The following is a 21,238-nucleotide window of genomic DNA, read 5'->3' on the forward strand; positions in this document are numbered from 1 at the left end:
AACTGTTTTTGTATTTCTTCCTTGCGTAATCCCGTTTTATTTTGCCAGCAAAGTCCAGAAGATACAAATAGATAAGAAATATTGCTCAAGCCAAATGATTTACAAAGAATAAGAGTGGGAATTGTGAAAAATGCATGTATTTTATGATTGGCTTTTTGCAAATATTAAAATGAATGTTATATGTGTTGTGTTAGAAAGCAATGCTGAATTAATTTCGGACGTCTGTAACTCTTTGCTTTTATTATCTCATATTGTCCTAATTCAATTTGTCCAAATTTTTATTACTCTAATTGTGTCACTATTCTTTTTAACCATTTTATTACTATTAAACTTTTAAAAATTTTAAAAACAAGTGATTGGCGTTGTCCTGGGGTGATGTTATGATGCTTGTATCCCCATTCATCTGTTCTGTGCCTTTAAGACTGGCTCTGAGGAGTGAAAGTTTTGTTTGGGTTTCTCTTATCAGGGACACAGAGACAGGCAGTACAAAGTGCTGCTTTCGCTTTTTGTTTTTTGCTTTTGGCTTCTCTGCTTTGCTTGCTGTCTCTCTGCTCTCGCTTTGGCTTCTGCTCATTAGCTAGTTTAGCTAAACAGTCCAAATTCCTTCCTGGACTGTTTCTCCTCTCCTGTTTCTGTGACCATCTTGAACCTGCTCTGGACTGGGACCTGGGAACACCGAGGGTTTGCACCGTTTGGCTGCAGCAGCTGCCCCAGCGCTGGAGGGACTGAGAACAGAGCAACCAGCCCCGAAAGAGACTTTCTGATTTTGCCATCTTTCTCAGAGCGGTGTCAGCTGGTATTGTTCATTTTGTGTGCTGGGGGTGCTGTGCCTGTCAAATAAACAGGTTCTTTCCACTTCTCTCTGAGGAATTCTTCCCAAACCAGTTGGGCGGGAGGGGCCGTGTGGGTTTGCTTTCTGGAGGGGCCCTCCTTTGCTGATTCTTTAACAAATTTGCCCTAAACCAGGACAGGCGTTTTTCACACATGGGCACAACCAGCTACTGCTGAGGCAACCCCAGCTCCCACTGAAGGCTTCCCACCCAAACTGCTGCCTTCAGCTCTGACAACACCATCCAGGAATCCAAGAGCTTAGCTGAAATCTGATTAGAGAATCTTGCAAAATCACATCCCAGAACATTTTATTATAAAATCACAAATGTTGACAGAAGCGGAGAAAGCCAACAACGTTAGAAAACAAGCTTCCAGCACTGGGACTAGAAGAGCTCAGGCAATCCATTTGATTGGAATGAGCCCTCTCTTTCTGACATGTGAGCAATGCCATGGAATTTCCCAAACCAGGGAAATAGGGAGCCCGGGCAGCAGCAGCTTCACACACAGCAATGACACAGGACAGGGCAAGAGGCTGACAGAATTATAACTTCTACTTGCAATGAAGAACTTTTGTTTTGAGTTCTACTATAGCCACTATTTATAGAGTCAAAAATACTAAAAAATATTAGTAGTAATAAAAATAATAGCTTAATGTTAATAGCAATAATAGTCACAATAGCAAGAAGAAGAATTAATAATGGTAATAAAAATCCTGCCATGCTATACTTTGTTTGCATGGCCAGGTTTTGGTAAGGGGAGCTCTAGGAGTGCCTTCTGTGAGAGGCTGCTGGAAGCAGCTGCTCCTCTGTGTCCCACAGTCAATTCCAGCCGGCTCCAGGATGGAGCAGCCACTGGCCAAGGCTGGGCCAGCTGGAAATGGTGGTGACACCTTTGGGGTGAGAGATTTTAGGAAATGGGTGATGGTGTAGGTGTCAGTGTGAGCAGGGAAGAGCAGGGTGAGAACACTGAGAGGAACAACTCCGCACAGCCCAGGGCAGGATGGGCAGCAGGAGGGGCAGGAGCTGCTCCAGGGGCTGGAGCTGATTGCCCTGAGATTCCCTGGGGCAGCCCCTGGGGAGGCAGCTGGGCCCCTGCAGCCCATGGAGGGCCCGGAGAGCAGAGATGCACCTGCAGCACCTGGAGGGGCCCGTGCTGGAGCAGGGGGTGCCTGAGCAGGGGCTGTGACCCCATGAGAAGCCTGTGCTGGAGCAGGGACCAGGCAGGGGCCTGCAAACCCATGGAGAGAGGAGCCCATGCTGGAGCAGGGTCCTTCCATGTGAGCCCATGGGAGAGTGAGGCACGCTGCAGCAATTTGTGAAGAACTGCTGTCCCTGAGATGAACTCACCCTGGAGAAGTTCATGGAGAAGTGTCCCCAGGAGGGGCACAGGAGGGGAACAACTCCTCTTCCCGAGCAGCAGGAGAAACAACAGGTGGTGAACTGAGCAGAGCCCCCAGGGCCTGTCTGCCTGCACCGCTGGGGGAGGAGGCAGAGGTGGGAAGGAGGGAGGGATGGGCAGAAGGTGTTTGTGAAGCTTTATTTTACTTCTCACTATCCTGATCTGGATAGAAACAAATTCAGCTAATGTCTCTAATTTTGAACCTGTTTTGCCCATGATGGCATTTGCTGGGTGATTTGTCCCAGTCCTTATGTCAAGCCATGAAGCCTTCATTCTATTTTCCTTCCCTTTCCCTTCCTCCCCTTTCCCCTCCCCTCCCCTCCCCTTCCCTCCCCTCCCCTCCCCAGCCCTGCTGCTCCAGGGGATGTCACAGCCCCTAAGAGTGTCCCCAGTGTGGGAAGAGCTTCTCCCAGAGGTCAGCCCTGACCCAGCACCAACACAGCCAGCACTGAGGGAAGCCCTGGGAGTGCCCCCAGTGTGGGCAGAGCTCCGTGCGCTGCTCCAGCTCCATCCCCACGGGAGGATCCGCGCTGGATGACCCCCAGTGACCCCGGTGGGCAGAGCCCCGGTGATCCGTGGTGCCGGTGATCCCTGTTGGGAAGACACCTGGCTGGGGCTCCACATCCTCCTGGCTCTCCGTGGCCTGGATTTTCTTTTCAGATCCCTTCATCCTTTCCAAACACCCAAAACCTGGGTAAAAACAAAGATGTTGAACTAAGAGAAGGATGGGGACATGGGGGGCTGTTCCAGGGGATGTGGGGGATGCTGGGTCCGAGGGAGCTGAGGGTTCCTGGGAAGGACTTGGGGATTGCTCAGGGCTTTGAGCACTCCAGGCTGAGCAGCTCCGGCTGCGCTGGGAGACCCCGGTGGAGGTTCTGGGGCAGCTGATCAAGGAGCCCCTGCCCTGGAACTGCCCCCGTGTGCCCCTGTCCCGCTTCCTGGTGTCCCCTGGAGCGGCTGCCCCATTCCCACTGTCACTCCCATTCACCCAGCCCGTTCCCATGTCCCCCCCTATCTCGTTCACGTCCTGGTCTCTGCCCAGTCTGGACCCCATTCCTCTCCCTGTACCGTATTTCCAGTCCATTCCAGGTCCCCGGCCATGTCCCCATTCCCGGTCCCTGTACCCATTCCCTCCCCCTATTCCCGGTCACTGTCTCCATTCCCATTCCTGGTCCCCATTCCCATTCCCATTCCCGGTCCCCATTCCCATTCCCATTCCCCGTCCCCATTCCCATTCCCGGTCCCCATTCCCATTCCCATTCCCATTCCCTGTCCCCATTCCCATTCCCGGTCCCCATTCCCATTCCCGGTCCCCATTCCCATTCCCCATTCCCATTCCCCATTCCCTTTCCCTGTCCCCATTCCCGCTCCCTGTCCCCTCTCACCGGACGCTGCCGCCATCGCTCAGGCCCCGCCCGGCCCTCACGTGACCGTGCAAACCTCGCGCTGCTCCCGCCCACCAATCCCAGCTCGCGATCGCTCCTAGATTAGCATAACCACGCCCCCTACTCCGCCCCCCGCCGGCTGCAGCCGCCTCCGGGCGCTGTTTGCTCCCAGTTTCCTCCCAGCGCTCCCAGTAAGAGCGGCATCGGCAGGGAGAGCGCTCCAAGTTCCTGCCCGCTGCTCTCACCATCGTTCCCAGCGTTCCCAGTAAGAGCGGCACCGGCAGGGAGAGCGCTCCCAGTTCCTGCCCGCTGCTTTCACCATCGCTCCCGCCGCGCGGGCCGGGGCCGCTTTGGAACCTCCCCCAGGGCAGAGCGCGGCTGCTTTTGGGTGCTGGCACTGCCCGGGCGGGCTGGGAGCGGAGCAGGAGCGGGAGGGAGAGGAGGGACAGAAGAGGAGGAAAAGGAAAGGGAAAGGGAAAGAGAGGAGCGGGAAGCAGAGGAAGAGGAGCAGCGGAGGAGCAGCCGCAGCACCAACCCCACGCGGTTCCCCCGCTCGGGCCGCGGCTGCCCCGGTTCCGCCCCTCCGGAGCCCGCAGGTGAGCGGGGAGGGGGGAGTCGCCCCCAGCCCATGGCGGGAGGGTCTCCGGGAGGGTTTTTTGGCGGGGCGGGGATGTTTGGATCGTGCAGGAGCCCAAAGCCGAGCCGGAAATGGCCCTGCAGGGATCTCGGGGGATCCCACGGGGCGCTGGCCCGGTACCGGCAGGGAGGGGGCGATCCCGGCTCTGGGGATCCCCGGGAGAGCCGGGGGGAACGCGGGAGCCCCGGAGCGGGGAGAGCCCCGGAGAGGGGCGATCCCGGTGCAGAGGGACCCCCGGCAGGGGTGCGAGAGGCTGGGGATGAGCGGGGTCCGGGCCCCCCGAGCCTGAAAGGGGCGCTGGCTTCTCCAGCTGCCCTTGGGCACCGGGACCATCAAACCCAACACGCTCAGCACTTGTTTTGCTCCCCAAACCAGGACTTCTCATTCCCAAACCTTGGCCAGGTGGAGGAGGAGTCTGCGAGAATGAGGAAGATGGCCCCAGGACCCCCAGGCAGGTGAGGAGGAAGTCAGTGCCCCTTTCCCCCTCTCTCCTGCTCCATCTCCCAGCCCAGCACGGTCCCGGCTGCAGGACAGCCCCACTGCTGATGCTGTCCAGCCAGGGATGCACTGGGGGGATCTCCTTCTCCTTCCCCTTCCCTGTGGCACAGAGGCAAATCCCATCCTCTCCTTGTCCTTCCTCCCCCAGGGAAGGAGCTGAGGATGGAGACCAGGGAGGACAAATCCCCACGGCAGAACCTCTTGGCAGAGGCTGTTTTGAGCAGCTCCAGGGCACAGGAACCCAAAGGGGAGGAAAAGCCCCGGAGATCCCACACAAGGAGGGGCTGCAAACGTGGATCACGGGGATCTGAGGAGGAAAGATCCACCCTGTGCCAGTAGGCGGCCGGAGCTCGGAGCTGGGGGTCCCTGAGCAGCTTCAGGATGGGGAGAAGCCCCACAGGTGCTCAGAATGTGGGAAGAGCTTCAGCAAAGAGATGCCACCTGACGTACCATTATAGAATCCACACTGGGGAATGGCCCTGTGAGTGTGGGCAGTGTGGGAAGAGCTTCAGCCACAACTCCAGCCTGATCTACCACTAGCACGTCCACCCGGGGGAGCGGCCTTACGGATGTCCTGAGTGTGGGAAGAGCTTCAGAGCCAGATCCAGCCTGATTTTCCACCAGAGGAGCCACACAGGGGAAAAGCCCTATGAGTGTGACAAATGCAGCAAGAGCTTTCAGAGTAGCTCCAGCCTCCTCCTGCACCAGTGCACTCACACCGAGGAGAGGCCCTTCCACTGCCCCCACTGCGGGAAGGGATTCAGGCACAAGCACAGCCTCCTCAGGCACCAGCTCATTCACTCTGGGGAGAAGCCCTATGAGTGTTCCAGGTGTGGGAAGAGCTTCAGTTTGAGGTCCAGCCTGATTATCCACTAGAGCAGCCACACAAAGGAACGACCCTACGAGTGTGGGGAGTGTGGGAAGAGCTTTGCCTGCAACTCCAGCCTGATCTGCCACCAGAAGATTCACACAGGGGAGAGGCCGTACGAGTGTGATAAATGCAGGAAGAGGTTTAAGACCACCTCCAATCTCCTCCAGCACCAGCGCATTCAACACAGTGGAGAGGCCCTTCCGCTGCCCCAACTGTAGGAAGGGCTTCAGGGTGAACTCCACCCTCATCAGACACTGGCTCATCCACACTGGAGAGAGGCCCTACAAGTGTCCCCAGTGTGGGAAGAGCTTCAAGACCAGCTATGAAGTGACTGCCCACCAGCAGAGCCACATGGGGGAACAGCCCTACAGGTGTGGGGAGTGTGGGAAGAGCTTCAGGACGAGCTCCCACCTGACTGCCCACCAGCACATCCACAGAAGGGAGAGGCCCTATGAGTGTCCCCAGTGTGGGAAGAGCTTCTCCCAGAGGTCAGCCTTGACCCAGCACCAACGCAGCCAGCACTGAGGGAAGCTGTGGGAGTGCCCCCAGGGCAGGAAGAGCTTTGTGTGCTGCTCCAGCTCCACAGCTCTATCCCTTATTGGAGGATCAGCACTGGATGATCCCCAGTGACCCCGGTGGGCAGAGCCCTGCTGACCTCTGGTGCCAGTGATCTGTGTTAGGAAGAGACCTGGCTGGCTCCTGGCTCCCCATGAGCACCTGGACACATCCACAGACCAGCATCAGAAATCCATTGTGGAGAGCTGTCGCCCTGATTTTTAAGATTTTCTAAGCCTTCTGATGTTTACATTCTTGTAGCAAACTTTCTCACACACTTCCTGTAAATAACTTATTGTTTTGCGTTCCTTGATGGAGGAGGAGAAATTTGATGGACTGTTGGTTTGTCCAGAGTCATTGGAGAGGTGGGACTTTCACCCTCTGATCCACTGTCACTTTTGGAAAACTATAAATGTTGGAGTCAGAAAATAAACTTTCCTTTTTTCACCTTGACAACAGTGGTATGTGCGCTCGTGTTGTTTTGTGTCTTACAGTGACATCGAGCAGATTTGTTGACTTCTGACCCCAGAAAAATCTCACTTTTTGCGTCTTTTGGTGGTATCAAGTAACACTGGATGGCCTTGGAGGTCTTCTCCAACATAAATCCATCATTTTAATTCTCTCTGCCCCACAGGCATCTTCCACAACCAAATCAGGTCGGATTGGGGCGAAACCCATGATTTTGGAGACAGTTGGGTAGAAACCCCTCCAAAAAAGGTTCTTCCCACCTGCCCAAGCACGTGGATGCTCTTCTGGCAGGGACACATAAATCCTTTTGTTTTGGCCTTCAAACACAAAGGTTTCTGTTCATCCCTTTGAAAGCCCTGAAATTGGGGTAAAAATCAAGACATTGAACGTGCTTGGATGGGCACGTGTGGGGACACAGCCTTTGGTGGGGACCTGGGTTGGAAATGGCCATGGACAGGGACATAGGGGGACACAACCATGGATGGTGACATGGAAGGACATGAACATGAATGGGGAAATGAACTGGGACAGCATCAGTGCCACCACAGTGCCACCAGCACCTTCATCTCAGCCATGGCACTGCCCAATGCAGTTCCTGCCACCACATCCCCCATGCCACCATTGTGGTGTCCCAGCCGAATGTCACCCCCCAGCAGGGCAGGATGGGAGCTTGTTCAGCTGGTGACAAGGGGCCCAGGAGTGAGTGACAGCCACCAGGGTGTCCCAGGGCCACCGTGCTCAGGGGACCCCAACTGCCCCTGGGGACAGGGCAAGGGTCAGTGTCACCCACAGGGGCCATGTGGGGCCATGCTGGTGTCACTGGAGGCATCCTGGTGGCAGCATCCCCACAGGTGTGGTGACATTGTCCCCTGGTGTGTGTCCTGCTGGCATCATGTCCATTATATGTTGGTGACCCAAGTTACATCATCCTTGTTCTCCTCCCCAGTTCCAGAATGTTCCCCACTCCCGCTTTCCCATTGGTTCCCGTTCCCTGCAGATTGTCCCCTGAATCCCAGTTGGTTGTTGCCCTTTTGTGCCGCCTTTGCACTGCCCTTGTTCTCTCTGCCCATTGGCCTCAGACCCAAAGTGTGGTGGTGTTTGCAGGGGCCCCAGGACAAGGGAAAAGATTAGAATCTTGACTCCATGTTTCAGAAGGCTGATTTATTATTTTATAATATATTAAAAGAAAATGATATATTAAAACTATACTCAAAGAATAGAAGAGAGGATTTCATCAGAAGGCCGGCCATGAATAGAAAAGAATGATAACAAAAGCTTGTGACTCTCAGAGAGTCCGAGCCAGCTGACTGTGATTGGCCATTAATTAGAAACAACCAACATGGACCAGTCAAAGATGCACCTGTTGCATTCCACAGCAGCAGATAATTATTGTTTTTCTTTTCCTCTGAGGCTTCTCAGCTTCTCAGGAGAAAACTCCTGGCAAAGGGATTTTTCAGAAAATACCATGGCAGCACCAAAGCTCCACCTCCCTTGTCCCATAAAAAACCCTGGACCCTGCTTTGTTTTTGGTTCTCTGTGCCTGGAGCCCTTGGGTGTGCTGGCCCATAAAGCACCACTGGAACTCCCAGCATGGATCCCCTCCCGCCTGTTTTCCCCCGAGCTGCAATCGCCACCGGCCTGGTGCTCGCTGGGCCATCCCTGCCCTAGAGGAGATGCTCTGGGGAAGGCAGTGCCTGGGGCTGGGATGGGCTCTGGGCACTGCTTTGGGCTGGGGAGGCTGAACTTCCTTCCCAGGGGCTTCTCTGGGGCAGGGCTTGGGTTTGGCCTGGAAACAGAGGGAAGGTTCCAGGAGATTTTTGTTCCTGCCCAGAGCCAAGGCCTTTCCTGTTCCTCATCCTGCCCTGGCAGTGAAGGGCTGGGGGAGCAGCAGAAAGGGGCAGAGACACAGCCGGGACAGGGACCCTGACTCGAGCCCAGGGCATTCCCAGAGCGTGTGGAAGAAGGATCAGTCTGGAAAGAGGGGGAAGGAGCAGAAAGGGGGGGGATGCTGGCAGTGATGGCATTTGTGCCCCCAGGTCACCATTGCCTGGGGTGGAGCCCTGCTCACCTGGGCACGGATGAACACCCACATGCCTGTGGGAAGCAGGGAATGAATTCCTGGCTTTGCTTCCTTGCACAGCTTTTCCTTCCCCCATGGACCTGTCTGTGCCTGAGCCCAGGAGTTTGGGCCCTTTGTCTCTCTCACTCCCTGGATTTTCCCCCACGGGTGCTCCAGGGAACTGGGCCTGAGGCCAGAGAGAGAGACAGGAGAGATGGAGCCGTGCACTGCTGCCATGGCCACAAGCAGGGCACCCTCATCCATTAATGAAATCACGCACAGACACGGGCAGATGTGATTTTACACCCTCCCCTGCTGTTTGCATTTCCTGCAAGCTTTCTGCAGTGTTGCTGGCAATATTTTTGTCCTTTTTCAGGTAATTGACACAGCACCTCACAGGACACACTCACAGGATCAGGAGAATTATGTGATATACCATGGATTCATGTCCCTAAAATTACCAAGGCTCTAATTGATTAGTTACCATTTGAGTCTAGAAGTGGTCAGTACAAACTTCAATTTTTCACTTTCAGGTACTCATGGGGAAAGCACAGCATATTCTTCCAGGTCTTTGCACAATATTTGTTAGCTACATATATTAACAAATCTCATTTACATCACTGCTCAACAGCTCAACATAGGGAACCCAAACTACTGGCCTATCCCTAAGACTACGCAAACAGAATAAAACAAATATGTTTTGCTTCCCACTTCAGCTGCATTTGGGATTTTTGATCTTTCAGTATATTTTAAGATGTACTTGTAGTTTTCCTGTTATGTCTAGGCTCTGAAGTAGGGTTTGTCATTGTTGTGAAACCAAGATTAATCAAGGATTAATACAGAAATAGATGTTCTAATCTATCCTTGCACTTCTGCTGGTCCCTAGGAAGGCTGGTGGGTGATTTCTGTCTGTGTTCAAATATTTAAAGCAACAACAAATAGTCCCACACTTTATATTTCAGATAAACAATTTATTGGCATCTTAACATTGTTTGCACAATCTTATAACGTATATTTTACTCCTTGTGAAGCTGAAATCTTTTTAAATACAAGTAATTCTACTGAAATTTTAGAAGTTTCAAAACCATTTTAACATACTGAAAAGCAAACAGTCTAAAAAGACAGGTGCAGGAAAAAGCAAAAAGACTTCAGGTAAAAGTACATACATTTAACAGCTACATTTCTGCCACTAAGTATTTATGTGTTAAGAAAAACAGAGTAAATTTAAAAGAACAGAAGTTCTTTAAAAGCAGAATTTCTAATGCCAGAAACAGCTTTGAAACAACTTTCTATGTAGTTCTATTTATTTCCAAATTTAAAATTGGCTAATTTGTGTCCCAACATTTTGCAGCACAAGGGAGGAAAGTTGGAAGATGCTCTGCAGGGGTTGCAGTTATGGATCTATAAAGTTTATATGTGTAAAGGAATGAACACAGTATTAACACTGAGTATGACAGAAAAACGCAACAAAGCACTAACTCTGAGAGAAAAACAACCCTGCAAGCAATGCCAGGGCACTGGGCATTTCTGCATTTTAAGCAAAGAGCTTTACAGCATCTTTAATTTTCCTTTTCCTGTCCATTTTGGAGAGGGCAGTCCAGCCCGCCTGATGCATTCTCCTCATGGTTTTGAGTTTCAGAGCAGAGCCTGGAGATTTCACACTGCATGGAGCTGGGCTCTAGGAAGGAAAATAAAGCCATCCTTTAGTTTCTGTAAACAATCTGATTAACTGCTTGGTTTAATCTTAGGAAAGGCTAACATACCTTTTGTGGTGCTGTGGAATGTAATTGTGATGCTTGTGGATAATCTTTGTACAAATTTTTAAACATTTCTTCTTCTGAGACTATGCTCTAATTAATTAAAAGTTGAAAGCTAAATTAAAAGTCAGTCACACTATATTAAAAGTACTTTTTCTTTCTGCCTAAGGATATTAAATTATGAAAAAGAAAAGATGTCATTATGACACAAAACAGTTGAATAAAAAGAATGTTAATTATGTACATACAACTACGATTCCAGAAAGAACCAATAAATTAAAAATATACACATAAATATTGGCTGGAATGTGGAAGCCCAAGCTCTTTATTTCATTCTCAGCCCCAGCAGTGAGCACAAAGAGCTGCTCAGCACACGATTTGTTCTCTGACTCTTACCAGGAGCTCAGTGTGCTCAGAGCTGTCTGACTCAGTGTCCAGCTGCACAAGCACTTTCTGCTTTTTCCTGCTGCTCTGCTCTGCAGGCAGGTTTGTGCTTCTTCCACTCTGCATTTTATCCACTGGAGGAGTCTTTATAACACATATCTGGGAAAGAAAATGTTTCTCTTTTTAGATTATATTTTATGGGGTAAGTATGGAATCTAAAGCCAAACTCAGGACTCAGTTTACAGTGTGAGTGTCCAAGAATTCACCTGAGAGAAATGGTGGAACTCTGATCTTTCCATCCAAACATGGAGCAAATACCCAAACAAAGTGGGATGGGGTGGAAATATAATTTTTTATACTATTTTTGTTGCCAAATGAGGAGAATGAAGGGGCAGCTAGAAGGGGCAGCTATGGAAGAGCTGAGTTTCATGGCACATTGTATTTAAGTTCTCCATGCTTATCTGCAGAAATTCAGGTTATTCTGAACTGTAGCCACTCCATTGGACTCTATCAAACATCAAAGAAAATGGGAACAAACAAAACTGCAGGAAAAGGCTTCCAGAGAAAGATTGATAGCTACATCAAGATTGGTGTTACTTAAAATAGTTTTTTCATTAGAAGTTAAACAGAGAAGCATTGAATGGTCCAGTGCAGTCCTTTTTTAGACAGATAACATCAAAATGGTGCTGGATTCCATTGTTCCAATGTGAAAACCACAAGTGAACTCCTGACAGGGAAGAAGGGTGAGTTCTGCAGTCAGGGCTACTTTGATACTTTGACCATTTTTACAGCTAGATCAGCTTTTTTCTCTTCCATAGAGGAAAAGTGTCTTTACAAATGGACACTTTTAAGACTAAGTAAAACAATTCTAGAGACATTAAAAAATCAACAACTGAGCAAATTACACACTGGGAGCCCTTCCAGACACAGCTGTCTAATATCTCCATGGAATGGTGTGACTCTTTAAAATCCCTTCTTATCCCAGGGGGCAAAAAAATCATCTACACAGAAGTAAGAAATACAGGCAGAAAAATGCAACAAGAAAAATTCACTGTTAGGAGTTATAAAATATCAATGTTGGACTGCCCAAGGGGCTTCCTGTTTGGAAGAACATATTTTTTATTTTTATCTTTTTTATTTCAGGAATATAATTTGGAGAGTTTCTATTTTTTACATGAATAGATTCACTGTATAGATCTAAACAAGGTTTAGAAGTCAGGAACATAAGTTTGTATTTTCTATAATTTAAAAAGTTTGAAGTCAAAAGCATTCCAATGTCTTTTGCTGAATGCAAATAAATTATCATGGCACTTCAATTGATTGTACACATATAAATACTACAAAATTCTAAAAGCAATTAAAAAGTTAAAGTTACCTTGTGCTTCTTTTCACTTTCAGCAATCATAGTGCCAGAGTGCTCTTTTACAAGATTCTCCTACAAAAGAGTTATGTGACAGCAAGAAAATATTTATTTGAATTCAGTTGTTAAAAATCTTCTTGCTGCAATTACAGAGCACAGTCTATAATCGAAGACTGTTACAAAGTTCATATAAAAATATGACCAGGTTTGGTACAACCTCAGCATTCAAAAGTCACTAAAAACCCTACAGTTTAGGGAACTTTTTTGCTTTAGCTAGTTAAAATTACCAAAAATAACGGAGAGTTTTGTTTTTTTGTTTGTTTATTTATATATAATCTATAATCACAGACTGTTACAAGTTCACACAAATCTATGACCAGATTTAGCACAACCCCAGCATTCCAAAGTCACTGTTTTTCTGTTCAGTTTCATTTCTGATCCAACTTCTCCCACAGCACAAGCCCAGGCCACACCTCTCACCCCCACTGCTCAGGGAATAAAAAATTCCACCTTTTCTTCTATTTCTGCTTTCAGTTGTTCCTTAAGGGAGAACAGTTCCTTTTTCAAACATGACAGCTCATTTTCCTACAAACCATTAAATAAAGGACAGGGTTAACTCTGCACAGCCCAGAAAAAGGAAAACAGTCCCAGGTGAGACAGTAATTAACAGGGACACTCATTAGATACACAAGATAATTCTATTTGCTTTTCAGCCCTATACTTGAAGCTTTGCTTTAGCTTGTTTAACAAAGACTGAAGCACTGTAAGAAACAGGTATTTGATCAGAAGTGTTCAAGGTAATACCTTAAAACCTTTGGGAGAACAGGGGTGAGAGGGCACAATCTAAATATTTAAAATAAAAGTTTCCTATTCAAAGTGGGGAGTCAGAACATGACACACTACCTGGAAGAGCAGACACAAACACACTGCTACCCCAATTTATTTTTAGAAACATTTGGGGTTTATAGTGCCCAGAATAAGATCTGTTGCAGCGGGTTGGGTGGGACTGCTATTGGTAAAAATTAAAAGCACACTGGAAGAGTTCCCAGAGAACTGTCTCTGGTGGGAAAGACCCCAGAGCACAGGAGGAAAAGAAACTCTCTAAGCAAACTGAAAAAAGATTTTAGAAGTCACAAACTGACTGAAGATCACATCTTTTGTCTCTCTGTGCTGTGGATGGGCAAGAGGGAGGGATTGGGAAAAAGGTGTTTTAAAGGTTTATTTTAATTCTCATAACTCACTTTTAATTCTATTAATAATGTTTTTTTAATACTATTAAAGTTTGAACCAGCTTTACCCTCAAAGTGTTTTTTTCCTAATCTTTATCTCAACTCAGTCCTTGAATTTTTCTTTCCCCTCCTCTGCTCAACTACAGCAGAGAAAAATGACAATGTTTTTTTGTGTGTGTGCCTGGCACTTAGCCAGTATAAAACCCCTACACAGGGACATCAGCCCCTTCACTGAATTATTGACCATTGCAAAGTGCTCCTTACCAGTGCTCTTTCTGATGAGAACTGCTTTTGCTGTTTCATTTTATATACTTTTAACTCTGCATCTTTTTCTTCAACCATTTTATCATATTCATTCTGTGGTAAAAAAACCAAACCAACAACAAACTCAAAACATGTGACTAAATGTTACAATTATAGAGTTATCCAGTCTTAAAACATCATTTTTTCAAACCAGGCTCTTAAGATTCATAAAGAAAAGAAAAGATGCATTGATGTTTCTGCAGAAACTGTAAAACAGGAAATGCTCAATTCAGCTATTATTTTGTGGACTGGCAGAGTTTTATTTCTGTGCAGCAATATGTGCTCAGCACTAAGAGCCAGCTGTGCCATCTTCATTAATGTATCTGCTAAAGATATTGCAAAATGAGGAATAGAAAGGTAAACTAAAATGTGTCAGGCTAAACTGCTGACAGTCACTAGGTAACCTTTGAGAAAGAGGCCAAACTGATACTGAAAAATATTGCATTCAGATGGTATCAAAGGAAGCCTGAATTGATAAAAAAATCTAAAAATCCCAGAAGTTTAGGCTGGAATTTATCTGTCCGTAGGAATCTTTTCAAAATCTTCAAATGAATTTGATTTTAGATGATGCAAAGTCCAGCATGTGTTCAGCTTCCTTTTCCCAGACTCAGGCCTGTTTCTGCTTTTGAAAGGTCATTAACGTGGTGTCACAAGTTATAAACATGGTATTGACATGGTATCACACATTGCAAACCACAGCAAGCAGGAAAATCTCTGACCTTGTGTTTTTCCATAAGTGTCACCATCTCAGTTATCTTGTGCTGACATCTGGCATCAGTTTCTCTCTCTATCATTGCAGTTTCATCACAAAGCAACCTCATCTTTTCTACCTGTCAGTAATAAATTGCATTTCATTCATCAACATAACAATATTTTTTTTTTAAATCTTAATTTCTTCTTCCCCCTGTGGGTACAAAGTTTGCAGTCCCACTTGGGCTTCATTTGCTTTTAAGATCCTTTTCAAATCCCAGATCTTTTCTGCAGATTGTTAAAATGGGCAAGATCAAAGGTACAGCCATGGCAGGCAAGCTCACTGCAAACCAAAAGGCCATTTCAAGCACTCTGCCCTAACATTTCTTAGCATTGCCATCAAAAAATGTGTGGGCAAAAAAATACTAATATGGGAGAAGTTATAATCTAATTTAACTGGGCTGATCTGATACCAAGGGTGGAATTTCTTTGAACTATATCTTGAAAGAAAGAATTTTTAATGGAGTTCTCATTTTCAAAGACATATTCAAATACTTCAACCTAAGCACCTAATGTACTAAAGCTTTGTTCACAGGGATTCACAACAAGTTCCATTTATGTTAATAAGACTGGAGTATGAGCAAGGACTCTGGCCAATAAAGCTTCATAAAAACATTTTAAATTAAAAAAAAATAAATTGCAGTAAAAATTAACATCTCTCACCTCTTCACAAAGTTTATTTTCATTTACTTTTCTTGTTTCTATGTCTTTTTTATAGATGTCAACTTCTTCCTTATGTTGCTTGTTCATATTTTCCATCTCTAACTGCAATTTATTCACCTTTGGAGAACGCAGAATTGCTGCTGTTATTTGTTTAGGAATTACTATGTTAATGATTTTTTCTTACCTCTTATTTTTGAGCACAAACACTGTTACTTTTCAGGTATATGATTCAAGTGTTTTCTATTTAAAAGTCCAGTTTTTTTTTTTTTTTTAATAAAGAGTTGAACTTTGGCCTGAAGTGAGTTAGAAAATACTCAAAGGAACAATGGCAACAGCACAATGGGGAAGACTGCCCTCAGCAGTCACCCTAAATGCTTTGAATGCCTCAGGAAAAAACAAACACAGATGTTTGTTTTTTCTCTCTTGTAAATCTGTATCAGATTTTCACAGGTTTTATGGAATATTTTCCTCCCAGCAGTGCATTTTGATTACAGTTTTTCCTTTTAAGTTTATCATATGAATATCCTCAAAAAACTCCACTTTTCTTCAAGTGCAGTACCCAAAGCTGGACACAATATTCCCATCAGAGGGATTGCCACTGCAGAACACATTTAAAGAACAGCCTAAAAAGAGTAATATATTTATATATGTATTTTTTTCTTTAAAATGCTTTTCTGTTACAATGAGGTTGCTGAACCCTGTTCAGTCCACTATTAACAAAAGAAAAAAAAAGGAACAGATTGGAAACATCATTAATTGCAATGTGAATCCATCTCTTAAATGTCCAATAGTCAGTGCCCAATGATTAAAAATGGAAGCATCTTCTAAAAACTATGAGCTCATTCCTGCAAAGTCTGTATCCCAGATCCAAAAACCAGTTCAGAATGTATTTAACAAGTATTATCATTACACTGGGAGTTAAAAACACTCACCTCATCTTCTACATGATGTTATGTAAACCTACCTTCCCTTCATAAGTATTGCTTTTCTTGCTTTCTGCAGTAGTTTTCTTTTTCAGCACCTTATTCTGTTGAAATTAAACAAAACAAGCATTGTGCCTTAATAAGTTCATAGAATAATGTCATGGTTTAACTGCATCAAGAAATTCCAGCTTTCATCAGGCAAATAACTCTCTGTTGTGCAGCTCAGGTTCCAGAACAATTCTTCAAACAAATTAATGTTCAGCTAATTTCTGTGATAATTACTGTTTCTTCATGACCTTAAGAAAGGCTCCTCCTGAGCAGCAGCAGGGAATAACAAATGAAGTGCAGAATGGGAATTAAAACTAAGATGCTGCTGACAGAAGGTGTTAAGATGTTCATGACCAAAACCACAAGTTATTTATTTTTACAGTGAAGTTACTACAGTTTGTGCCAGTGCAGAATTCTTTTCTACTCGTGGTAACTGAGATACTCATTGCAAGTACATAAATAACACTATGCACTAAATGAAAAAGAGTAGAAGTTTATTAAAGATATTATTTTTGTAATTGCTTTTTTCAAATTAAGGCTCATTTAACAAATCAAGTGATCCCTAAGATGACTCTCTAATTTGCTCAGGGTTAGGATAAGAAAGGAGAATTTTTAAATTACATAGGTGTATCTAAAGACATCACAGCAGACATAAACCTGCTGAAAGGGCAACCCAAAATATAATGTGCTTATGTATTTGTGACATTTAAAATCTCTACACATCTCCTGCTGCAACTCTTCAATGCATTTGGTTTTATTTTCCATCTGTTTCTTTAAATTATTCATCTGAAAGAGATATTTCAGACATGAATTAGTAAGTTCTACAAATTACTCCCTATGTGAGCAATTCCTGTAAATGTTCTCAAACCTGCACTTGCACCAGTCTGGTTTGTTCCAATGGGACTGAAACACCAGCTGACATGTTAGAATAATCAGAGTTTTAGCCATAAAGTACTACAAGATGTTAATTAATAGCAGTGAACCAGTTCTTTAGTGATTATGGAGTTAAGAAAGAAGAGGAAAAAAACCCCAAGATCTTCACAATTTAAAAAATGCACTTGTATGAAGTTCCCTACATCCATGAAAAAATGAATTTTCCCAATTATTTTCTAGAATCTTCAATGACTTTTCCTTTCTTGAAATTTCATTTTCAGTTCTCTTAACCTGAAATTAAATTGCAAATCTTTGACTTTTACTGTCACAGACATTTCTCCACAGAAATCCTTTCTTTCGGATTTCTGTGTCTTTGGGAGGCCAGAGGCCTCCGAAGACAAGGTAAACAATTATTATCAGCTGCTGGGGAATGCAACAGGGGCACCTATTTTGATTGGTGATTGGTTCATGTTTTATGTTTATAATTAAGGGCCAATCACCAGTGCAAGCCAGGGGACTGAGTCCTTGGCCACAGCTTTGTTGTGGATTCTTTTCTATCTCTTGCTAACTAGCCTAGCAGCTCTGCAAAAACTCTCTCTATATTCTATTAGTATAGTAATAATGTATTATATATAATATCTTAATAAATCAAGCCTTCTGATTCAAGAAACAAGATTCACTGTCTCTCTCTCACCAGCTGCGCCCACTCAGGCGCGGTAATATCTGGTGACCCCTCGTGTAAGAGCAAAAATTAATCTGATAAGACCAGAGGAGCAAAATTGCTGCACTGGGTAAAAATCCTGTATGTGTGGCATTTGATGGTTGCTTTGAAGTGACCACAAAAGTGGATTCAAGCCAGGAGCTGAAGAACTGAAGATCCTGATTTGGACAGAGTTCACAGCCAAGGCTGACCACAAAGAGAACCTTCTTCTGAAAAACCTTCAGGAAACATGGTAGACAAGAGCAGCATACCTGCAGAGCTGGCCAGAGCAAGCTGGACTCTTGAAAAAGGTACTGTTCACTTTTCTATCCCTGAGGGTTCAGCCGCAAGAAAATTATGGCTGTTTATATGGGGGAGATACCCTTTGAAGTACGTGGTTCATTTTACTCCTTCAGAGAAGAAACTCATGGCCCTCTGGAAATATTGGTGCAGGGAAGACGGTTTCCTTTTGTCAGAAACAGATATCTATGAATTCTTTCGATGGGCAAAGCTTTTTGGGTTCTTTGCTGATGTCTTATATGCTTTAGATGTTTTTGTCTGGGAGTGCATGGACTCCATTATCCAGTGCGTCTACATTGAGGGACGCGTGTTGCCTTCTATCTACCCAGCATTTATAAAGCTTTTCCCTGTCCTGAAACGCAGAGCAGCTTGTTTTCAATGGATCTCTAACTGTTATGGCCAAGCTCCGTTTCCACCACCCTTGGCAGAAGAGCCGGTGGGTGATGACTTTGGGTTTTTTTCCCCCCCCCTGCTTCATGGCGGGGGGGGCGAAACTTCGCGGCGCGAAGAAGTTTTTTTTACTCTTTCTCCGGAGCAGATGGAGTCTTCTCCTCCCCCCCCTTCTCTCTCTCCGGGGGGATGGGAGTGGCCACTCAAGCCAGCGCCGGCCTCTCAGACTCCGCCTTCAGACATGGGGGCGGCACCGTTCTCTGAGGTTTCCTCCACGCCCCTGCTAGAGCTGTCACTCCAGGAGATCCCATCTCCGCCTCTCCAGGAGGTCCTGCCCGCGGTTTCACCGGCCTCCCTGCCCCCGCAAGAGCCTGTGTCGGAGACGGCAGAAGAGACAGCACTTCCGGCGATTGACCTGTTGCTAAGCAACAGCGACGCTCCGCCGCTTCTCCAAGCTCCGCTGCTGCCCGTGCCGTGCCTGCCGCCACTTTCAGAGCCAAGGGACGCAGCAACAGCGTGTTCCCGCGCGTCCCCGCCTCCTCCAGCCGAGACAGTTCCTGTTCAGGATGGGGCTGAAAACGCCGCTGAACCTGCGGGACCCTCGGAGCAGCCCGCGGCGGATCCCACTCTCAGCGCGGTTCCCTCCCCAGTTCTGTTTCCCCCCTGCTGCTTCCACCGGACGTCCCAGCGGCTTTGCCGTTGTCAGAGACTGCCCCAGCAGCCATCCCGGAGGCGGGTCTCTCCTTCCGTGGAGCGGGGGCTGCCCGCCAGCTGACTGTTGTGGCAGTTCAGCTGCCTGTTTTTAAGATCAGCATTCTTGGCGGTTTGGGGGGTGGTTTTTCGGGGATTGTCCCATGGAGGCCACCGCCTCTCTTGTGTCCTAGTGGCATGGGGGGCAGGTGCATCCAGAGAGTTCTGCCTTTGATCCCCAGCCCGGAGGGGATGGGGATGATGCCACGGGGCGGATGAGAGACAAACCCGATGCATTGCAGAGGGAGAGGGCACAGTTGGAGGAGACCATAGCTGGTTTGCTGTGGGAAAAAAACATCTCCAGACCCCAGATGGGATTGCTGGGGAAGGCTTCTATTTCCCTGCTGCTGGCATGCCTCAGTGGTTTAGGGGAAAGGAAGCATCTCACTACCTGTGCTGCCATTGTGCTGGCAGCAGGGTTCAGGCCTGTGGATATGCAGAGCCTTCCTTATGAGTTTGGCCTGGGCCGTTTGGCTCAGGAGGTTCCTGGGCCAGGGCCATCACTTGGCCTCCTTATGTTTTTGGGGATTCTGGTTTGTCCTACCGGTCCGGGTCCCCCCTTTGTGAGCCAGTTTTGGGGTACCTGGTCCAGCATGGGCCAGGGCCCCCAGGGCCTTTCCTTCTCTGGCACTGCTCTGCTCAGCTGGCTGCTGCTCTTTTGCTTTTCTGATTAAAAAAAAAAAAAAAAAATTTAAAAATTAAATAAAAAAGATTGAAAATAGCAGGCAGCAGCTCTGAAGCGCTGAAGCATTGAAGGGCCAGAAAGGACATTCCAAAATTGTTCAAATTGTTTTAAATTGTTTAAAATTGTATTAAGACTGTCAATGGTTTTTGATAACTATTGATGGAACTCTTTTGCAGAAGTCTGTTTCAGGACCAAAAGGACTCTCAGATATTCCAAGGGAAACAACTTCGGCTCTTGGATTGTTCCTGAAACTCAGCTGCATGGACTTCAATTTCCTTTGCATTGTTTTTGGCAATTTTCTTATATTGTAGGATTGTTTTAGTGATTTATTAGTCTTCTATATTTTATAGGTGAAGGAATTTCCTGTTCATTCCACATCAGCATTTTTCTTTTATTTTTATACAATTTAGAAAGGTGAGATGTCGCAGACATTTCTCCACAGAAATCCTTTCTTTCGGATTTCTGTGTCTTTGGGAGGCCAGAGGCCTCCGAAGACAAGGTAAACAATTATTATCAGCTGCTGGGGAATGCAACAGGGGCACCTATTTTGATTGGTGATTGGTTCATGTTTTATGTTTATAATTAAGGGCCAATCACCAGTGCAAGCCAGGGGACTGAGTCCTTGGCCACAGCTTTGTTGTGGATTCTTTTCTATCTCTTGCTAACTAGCCTAGCAGCTCTGCAAACCTCTCTCTATATTCTTTTAGTATAGTCATAATGTATTATATATAATATCTTAATAAATCAAGCCTTCTGATTCAAGAAACAAGATTCACCGTCTCTCTCTCACCAGCTGCGCCCACTCAGGCGTGGTAATATTTTACAATGAAATTTTGAAATTTGCTAAAAACCCCAGGTTGCTTTGAACCAATAGAAAGAAAAGTAAAAATGTTTGAATCTATTTAAGCTCAAACTCACACTACATATAAAAAGCTAATCCAGAGCCCATCCATCACTGAGTGGGTATATGAAAAAACAGAAAAGCAGGTTCTCTGTTTGCCTGAAAACAAACAAATAAATGTTTAATATTAAACTTCCAGCACAGAGTGAACATCCCAGTGACTGTGCTTGTCTTTTGAGATACCAGGGCTCACATGTGGACACACAAGGGCACAGCTGGCAGCAGCTGGGAAAGAAGAAACCTCTGGCAGAGATCACATCCCCCAGGCAGAGCTTTGCAGAAAAAACCCCAACAAAGATTTTACATTGAATGCTGTCCTACAGGTTCTGTAAGATAGCTTCCTGACACGACATACATTTTCTTCTCTTTCATCCAGTGTACTTTTCATCTCTTCACCTGTCTTTGCCATTTTCTCCTTCAAAGACTCCAGTTCATTTCTAAGTGTCAAATTAACAAGCATTAGTAAATACTTCCTTATTGCCTTTAACTTATTTTCAGTACTTCTAATAAACCCATATTT

The 21,238-nt window shown here is 46.1% G+C and overlaps 1 pseudogene; it reads left to right on the forward strand.

Annotated features, from left to right (window-relative positions):
* Window positions 1-21,238, forward strand: part of LOC131569230 (zinc finger protein 850-like) — a 337,185-nt pseudogene that overhangs the window by 195,885 nt on the left and 120,062 nt on the right.

Source organism: Ammospiza caudacuta, chromosome 29 (assembly GCF_027887145.1).
Source record: "Ammospiza caudacuta isolate bAmmCau1 chromosome 29, bAmmCau1.pri, whole genome shotgun sequence".
Taxonomy (NCBI): Eukaryota; Metazoa; Chordata; class Aves; order Passeriformes; family Passerellidae; genus Ammospiza; species Ammospiza caudacuta.